Here is an 8260-nt window from a genome sequence, read left to right as displayed (position 1 = left end):
GGGGTACAGAAATGTTAAATAAATTAGCCAAGAACACACCACCTACTAATTATTAGAACTGGGATTTGAACCCAGGCAGTCTGATACCAGAGCCCACACTCTTTACTATTATGTATGCAAAGACACTCTCAAAATGAGAAATGCAGTTGCCTTCTGTGAATGAAAATTTTGATTTGAACTTCAGTTTTCAGTGGTGCTAGTGAAGAATCTGCCTGCCAGTGCAGGAGATGCAGGAGAAGCAGGTTTGATCCCTGGGTCAGGAAGATCTCCTAGTGTAAGAAATGACAACCTAGTGTAAGAAATGACAACTCCAGTATTCTTGCCTGGAAAATTCCACAGAGAGAGGAGCCTGGTGGGCTACAGTCCATGTGGCTGCAAAGAGTTGGACACGACTGAGTAACAGCACACATATGCAGCTGGATTTGAAATAATTTGAGTAAATATTTTGCATATAATTTGTTGGTACAAAAAATGTTATTTTTTACAGTGAAATATGTAACTCTTATTTGAAACTTATAAAGGGATTTTTTGGCTTAAATTATTTTAATTCCACTCCCTAGTTACAGAATCTTTTATTTATTTTTTTTTAACTTTTGTATCCTGTACTAGAAATTGACATCTCAAGAGAAGAATCACATCTATGTCATGATCTTTTTAGCATTTGGACTATTTAGCATGGAATCTAAACCAATAGAAAGGGTTCTAGACATGCTTGAAAACTTACCAAGTATTCAAGACAGCAAAGTTTCTACTCTGCTAAATATGTACCAGATTCAGAGAACACATTACCAAATCTTTTAAATTCCAGGCTTGTAATTATCCTATTGAAATCTATTGTCTTGATTTTTTCTTGATAGGATTTTTAAACACAATCTTAGGTTCATCATATTCTCCGGTATATTGTATCTAGTTTTCCTCTTTCTATTTCTAATCTGCTGTTTAGCACAGAAAGATTCATGATTGCTATGTCCTTTGATATTTTAGCTCACTCTCAGCGATTAGTATATCTCCTTTTATAGAACATGTGCTCTGAAGTAGATCTCTCAGATTTTCACCTTCATTCTATTCCTTGATGGCCATAAGAGCTTTTGCAAATTAAGATTTTTTGAGCCTTGAGGGTTTCTTCGTGTGTAAAGTACTAATACAGAGTACTCCTATCTAATATACTTAGAGTAATTTGATAGACTTTATAGATTATTCCATAAGCAGCTGTTGTTGTTCAGTTGCTAAGTCATGTCCGACTCTTTGCAACCCCATGGCCTCCCTGTCCATCACTATCTCCCGGAGTTTGCTCAAACTCATTTCCGTTCAATCGATGATGCCATCCAACTGTCTCATCCTCTGTCGTCCCCTTCTCCTCCTGCCTTCAGTCTTTCCAAGCATCAGGGTCTTTTCAAATGAGTCAGTTCTTCGCATAAGGTGGCCAAAGTATTGGAGCTTCAGCTTCAGTATCAGTCCTTCCAATGAATATTCAGGACTGATTTCCTTTTTGATTGACTGGTTTGATCTCCTTGCAGTCCAAGGGACTCTCAAGAGCCTTCTCCAGCACCACAGTTCAAAAGCATCAATCCTTTGGCACTCAGAACTTGAACATGTCTGTTTCCAAACATCACCCATGATATCAATCAAGAACACCTTCTGTGGTAACAGGATTTGTCTGTGGTGGTTTGAAACATCAGGGGTTTATTTTCTCACATAGAAGACAATGCTCAGGTGCTTGGCGCTGGCCTTGGTCCAGTGGTTCAGTGGTAGCAGGGGCAGGTGCTGTAATTGTTCTGGCTTTTTCTTCATCGTTGTAAGATTCCAGGGACGGAGGGGCAAAGGGTGAGCAGGCAGAACTCACATCCCAAGTCCTAATGCTTTTCTAGGGTCCCCATAGCTGACGTCCACTTATATCCCATTGGTCAGAACAGGGATCGGGAGGAGAAAGCTAAAGACAGGCCAGCGCACAGTGTCTACACCATCATTCTGAGTTATTTGGTAATAGATTCCTGTTGAGCTAGCTCTGTAGAATCGTGGAAGTTAGATGACCGATAGGCTGTTCTGAGCCCACCTCCAGGGGTGCACACTGGGTCAGAGCAACTGCATTGTCAAGTGCCTCCAGGTGACCTGGTTGCCCTCGCTCCTGCCAAGACAGCCTTGTCCACGTGTCACAGTGATGACATGCTGGCAAATGCTGCAGCCACCTTCCTTGTGCTTCCTAACAAGCTACCTGCTTGTATCACGATGCAGCACTGGCTGTTAAAGTACAAGTGAAGTTGTTCAGTCCTGTTCAACTCTGCGACTGCATGGACTGTAGACTGCCAGGCTCCTCTGTCCATGGGATTCTCCAGGCAAGAATACTGGAGTGGGTTGCCATGCCCTTCTCCAGGGGATCTTCCCAACCCAGTCTCCTGCACTGCAGGTGGATTCTTTCACTGAAGCACCAGGTTTTTCATTTTTCTTTCTTTCTTTTTCCCTATATATTTATTTTTACCACACTGTGCAATATGTGGGCTCTTAGTCCCCTGACCAGGGATCAAACTCGTGCCCCCTGCATTGGAAGTGCAGCATCTTAACCACCAGACCACAAGGAAGTCCCTCCTTTTTCTAATTTTTGGTTTTCAAGTAACCAAAAACCATAACTGAGCTTAGTTGCTCAGTCATGTCCGACTCTTTGTGACCCCATGGACCATGGCCCACCAGACTCCTCTGTCCATGGGAATCTCCAGGCAAGAATATTGGAGTGGGTTAGCCATTCCCTCTCCAGGGGGGTCTTCCCAACCCAGGGGTCAAACCCTGGTCTCCTGCATTGCTGGAAGGTTCTTTACTGTCTGAGCTAACAGGGAAGCTGAATTCTCTAAGGTCTTATATAAAATAAGATGCTATTACTATGACCAGTGGAGAAGGAAATGGCAACCCACTTCAGTATTCCTGCCTGGAGAATCCATGGACAGAAGAGCCTGGCAGGCTACAGTCTTAGTGACTAAACCACCACCACCACTGTGACCAGGGGCAATGGGGCCTCTGGGTCCAAGGACTGCTGTGACCTTCTTGGACCCTGAGGCTATAAGACCCCAGAGGGTAGAGCTGTGTTGTCCTTATCCCCGTCTCCCCAGAACTTGCATGATGCTTATGCTTAGGACTCAATATTCATTCAGTGAGTGGCTGAGCAGGTGGATGGCTAGACAAATAAATAAATGCATGGTTACCGTACAACATCTGGATTCCAGCCTTTAGCTCTGCCTTCACTCTTGCACGTCTGCCTGCTACGGGCCACCACCCGAATGTCCTGAAGCACCCCCAAACCAATCCTTTTCCACAGTAGTGTCACTCCTGGCTTCCGCACAGAACTGTGATCACTTTGTGTTCCTGCTCATAGCATCTCTCTTCTCCAGCCCGGAGGTGTGCAGTTCTAGATCTATATTTGTCTCTTTCTTTTCCCTCATTCTCAATATCCTGTCATTTGAAAAGCCTTTGTAATCTTCCCCTGTACTATTCAGGCATGATACATGTCTCAGCCACCACACAATTTTGAAAAGAGGGCTCCTGACTATGTGGCTTGATCTTCTTTCGTACGGTATCGACATGGGTCCGGGGAGCCTTATGTCTGTTCCTGGGTTTAGTCAGGATCTGCGCTGAGGCAGGCGTTCGGCTGGATGGTCTCAGGTGGCTCTGTCCCATCTTAGATGCCCCTGCCTGTGTGGCTTCTTTTACTTGGCTTTATGTTTTCAAGGTTCATTCATGTTATAGCATGTATTAGTAATCCATCCCTCTTTATTACTAAATAGTACTCCATTGTATGTGAAAGTGAAAGTGAAGTCGCTCAGTCGTGTCAGACTCTTTGCGACCCCATGGACAGTAGTCTACCAGGCTCCTCTGTCCATGGGATTTTCCAGGCAAGAGTACTGGAGTGGGTTGCCATTTCCTTCTCCAGGGGGATCTTCCCAACCCAGGGATTGAACCCAGGTCTCCCACATTGTAGACAGACGCTTTACTGTCTGAGCCACCAGGGAAGTCCACGCCATTGTATAGCTGCATCATATTTTATTTACCTATTCATCAGCTCATGAATATTTGGGTGGTTTCTTCTTTTTTTTGGCCATTATGAACAATGCTGTTGTGAACATTTGTGCACAAGTTAATGCAGATGTTTATTTTCATTTCTTTTGGGTAGATACCTAGGAGTAGAATTGCTGCATCATGGAATACTTCTGTGTTGAACCTTGTGATGAGCAGCCAGACTGCTTTCCAAAGTGGATGTGCCATTATGAAATCATTTCTTTTAACTCGGTGACTATTATTAGCATCATAATAGAAATGGGCATTTTAAGTCAGAGTGCTCAGAGGCTTATTCAAAAGAAACACAGTTTTATTTTAAAGTGCTATGCATCTGTACATTTATAACTTGTGTTGAGTCACCATCAGAAAGTCTTCCAGGAAACAGGATTGCATTGTGCTGCTTCATTTTTCCATGGCGAAAGATGAGATACCTGGTTAAATATCCTAGCATTTAAAGTCACCTTCACTGAAAAGTGGTGTTAAGCCAGCATCTTTCTCTGCCCCCTCTTGTGCTTCTTATTAGGAGATTCAGGGACAGCTGGCTGCAATCCTTCAGAATCACTCTAGCCCTGGGGCCAAGGCTCAGCACAGTCCTGTGCTCATGGATTTTTCCCATAGTGGGTGGCTGTGGAAGAACATTATGTCAGAGACATACTGGGGCTTCTCTGTAGAATGAGAGAGAGAGAAACCATGGCAGAAACAGGCATGCTGCAGCCCCAAAGTGGTTAAAGAGGAAGGAGGAGAAGGAAAGTCCATTTTCATGACTCCTAAGTGTATGTTCCATAACTCTGAATAGATAAACTATAAATGCCACACTCTGGGTTTCATTAGATTGGGTTACTTCCACAATTTTTAAAAAATGGAAAGAAAAAAGAAAAAGACACCACTGTCAGTTTCTATGTATCTCACCTCTAGGGATGCTGAAATAAGATGAATTTCGTATTTTAGCAAAGTGGAGACAAAGCATTTCTCTAACAGGTCTGAATGTCTCCTCAAAGTAGTATCGGCAGTCCCTCCCTCATGGTTTCTTCTTATAAAGCCCTGGGGTTCAGTGGGCATGGTTTCAGGAAGCTAATAATACGTTTGAAAGCATGTAGATTGTTAGATGTAGAGGCGAGGCAACTGAAGAAATGGAAGCCCAGAGAAAGTAAACATGTTGTTTCGTCTCCTGGTTCAGTGGGTGCCCCGGAAGCATGCCCAGAGCCTTTGATTCTCAGACTAGTGCTCCCAATCTGATGACACTGCCTCGGGCTGCTCTTTGACCCTGACGTGCCTAGGGGCGGCACGGAAGAGCCTGTTAGCCAGGGTGCCCGCCAGCCCCTGTCCTCCAGTGCCGGGCACCAGGAGGCACGCAGCGGGTGGGGCTCCATGGCAGACGTCATCGTACAGGGTGGAGGGAAGGAAGTTCAGGTTCTTGTATTCCCGCCTCAGGTCCTTTGTGTGAATTAGGAAAACTCCACATTCCTCAACAGAGGTCAAACTCTGCCTGTGCAGGCACTTGAGAGCAGTACTCAGGCTGCCTCTCAGTCCCCCTGTGCCTTTGCTGGGGAGCACTTGTGCAGGCCCAACCAGGGCAACCCTGCGGGGTGCTCTTATTTGCCCTCAGAGACTCACTGTCCTCATCTGTGAAATGGGGACGCTGGTAATAAGAATTCTCCACTGAGGGTCCCTGATGAGTAGGTGAGACCCTGTTGATGAATGTGCTTCATAAACCAGAAAGGATCACCACAGGATAATTATTATAAATAATATGTGTATACACGCACATTTGCAGGGCTTCCCTGGTGGCTCAGCAGTAAAGAATTCACCTGCAATGAGGAGATGCAGGTTTGATCCCTGGGTGGGGAAGATCCCCTGGAGAAGGGAATGGCAACCCACTCCATTCTTGCCTGGGAAATCCCATGGACAGAGGAGCCTGGTGGGCTACAGTCCATAGGGTGGCAAAGAGTTGGACATGACTGGCCGGCTAAACAACGACAGCACACACATATGCACACATCCTTGGCTTTTCCATGTTATTTTTCTTTCTAAATTTTATTTCATTTTATTATATTTTTTGGAAGCACAGGACTACCAGGGAAGTCCTGCTTTTGCCATTTTAAAATACCTGAAATGGTATGTCCTTCGAGTCCTTACTGGAGAAGGCAACAGGAATCCACTCTAGTGTTCTTGCCTGGAAAATGCCATGGACAGAGGGTGCTGGAGGGTAGGCTGAAGTCCATGGGGTCACAGAGAGTCGGACACGACTGAGTGACTAACATACTCGAGTCCTTACAGTCCAGCAAATGGGCCTTCGTAACCAGCAAAATGCCCCTGGTTCTCAGTATCAGAGAACTTGTGAGTAGACACCTCAACAAAAGATAAAGAGCAAAATGAAGTTTTCAGACCTGGCTGGGTATTAGAATAATCTTTAGAGTCAAAAAATACAAATACCCAGGCCTCCCTCACCCCCAGAGATTCTGATTTCAGTTTATTGGATGGATGTGGGGGGTAGTTAGAGGCTTCAATCACTTAAAAAAAATTATGCCCCAGGCCTCTGGCATTGTCTTTGGTTTGTCTTTAAATAACCTTGGAGCAAAACTTCTATTGTGGAATAAAAGACAAGGAAACTTAATAGGTTATTGGAACTAAAGCCCTCAAGAGAAGCTGTTCCAACCAGACTCTGCTTCCCTGTGAAGCTCTGAGGCTGCTGGAGAGGCATCCCCCACCTCCCATCTCGCCACGCCCACCCCCACTCTGTCTCCTTTTATTCCCACAGTCTCTGTGCTTCCTCCCCCTCCACTGCCCGCTGCCTGCCTTTCCCCCACCCCCAAGGCTGCCCTCTCTCTAGTATGGAATGTGATGTAGCTGGAAGAGTCTGCAAAAAAATATTCTAATTTAATCTCCCACCTTAAAAAAACAAAACCAAATAATCATGGCACAACCCTTCTTTGACCACCCAGATTCCTGCCTTAGTTTTCCGGTCTTACCCATTATTCTCACGAGTTACCTACACACTCTGTCTCCAGCTTTGCACTCTTCACTCACTCTGTAACCTCCTCCAATCTGGCTTCTCTCCCCTTGTCTCCACTCACCACATTTGCCAAAGCCAACAGTTATCTCTAGGGAGCCAAAGGAGGTCACTTTGGAAAAATGATATTTTTCTTTTTAATAAAGTTTAATTTAATGATGTTAAGGATTGACACCTGCACCCCTGCCCGCCCCCCGCCCCCACCGCCCCTGTCCACACCTGCCATTTATTTATTGAGACCTAGTTCTCAATCTGATTGTGTTAGAAGGTGGGGGCCTTCAGAGTTGATTAGGTCATGAGGGTGGAGCCCTGATGAATGGGAATTATTGTCGTTGTTCAGTTGCTAAATCATGTCTGATTCTTTGCAACCTCGTGGACTGCAGTACGCCAGACTCCTCTGTTCTTCACTATGTCCTGGAGTTTACTCAAATTCATGTCTATTGAGTTGGCAATGATATCTAAATACCATCCCATCCTCTGCTGCCCCGTCTCCTTTTACCTTCAGTCTTTCCAGCATCAGGTTTTTTTTTTTTTAGTGAGTTGATTCTTCCCATCAGATGGCCAAAGTACTGGAGCTTCAACTTCAGCAACAGTCCTTCCAATGAATATTCAGGGTTGATTTCCTTTAGGATGGACTGGTTTGATCTCCTTGCTGTCTAAGAGACTCTCAAGAGTCTTCTCCAGCACCACAGTCAAAAAGCATCAATTCTTCAGCGCTCAACCTTCTTTCTGGTCCAGCTTTCACATCTGTACATGACTACTGGAAAAACCATAGCTTTGACTATACAGACTTTTGTTGACAAAGTGATGCCTTTGCTTTTTAATATGCTTTCTGGGTTTGTCATAGCTTTCTTTCCAAGGGGCAAGTTGTCTTTTAATTTCATGGTTGCAGTCATCATTCACAGTGATTTTGGAGCTCAAGAAAATAAAATCTGTCACTACTTCCACTTTCCCCTCACTTATTTGCCATGAAGTGATGGGGTAGGATGGCATGATCTTAGTGTGTTGGTTTTTTTTTTTTTTTTTTTTTTGCCACTTTGTTTGTTTTTTAATTGAAGGATAATTGCTTTACAGAATTTTGTGGTTTTTCTGTCAAACAATGACATTAGTTTTTTAATGTTGAGTTTCAAGCACATGTATGCATGGTCAGTCACTCAGTTGTGTCTGACTCTTTGTGATTCCATGGACTGCAGGCCCACCAGGCTCCTA

The sequence above is a fragment of the Bos indicus x Bos taurus genome, chromosome 8 (assembly GCF_003369695.1).
Source record: "Bos indicus x Bos taurus breed Angus x Brahman F1 hybrid chromosome 8, Bos_hybrid_MaternalHap_v2.0, whole genome shotgun sequence".
In the NCBI taxonomy this organism is placed as follows: Eukaryota; Metazoa; Chordata; class Mammalia; order Artiodactyla; family Bovidae; genus Bos; species Bos indicus x Bos taurus.
This window is presented reverse-complemented; position numbering follows the sequence as displayed.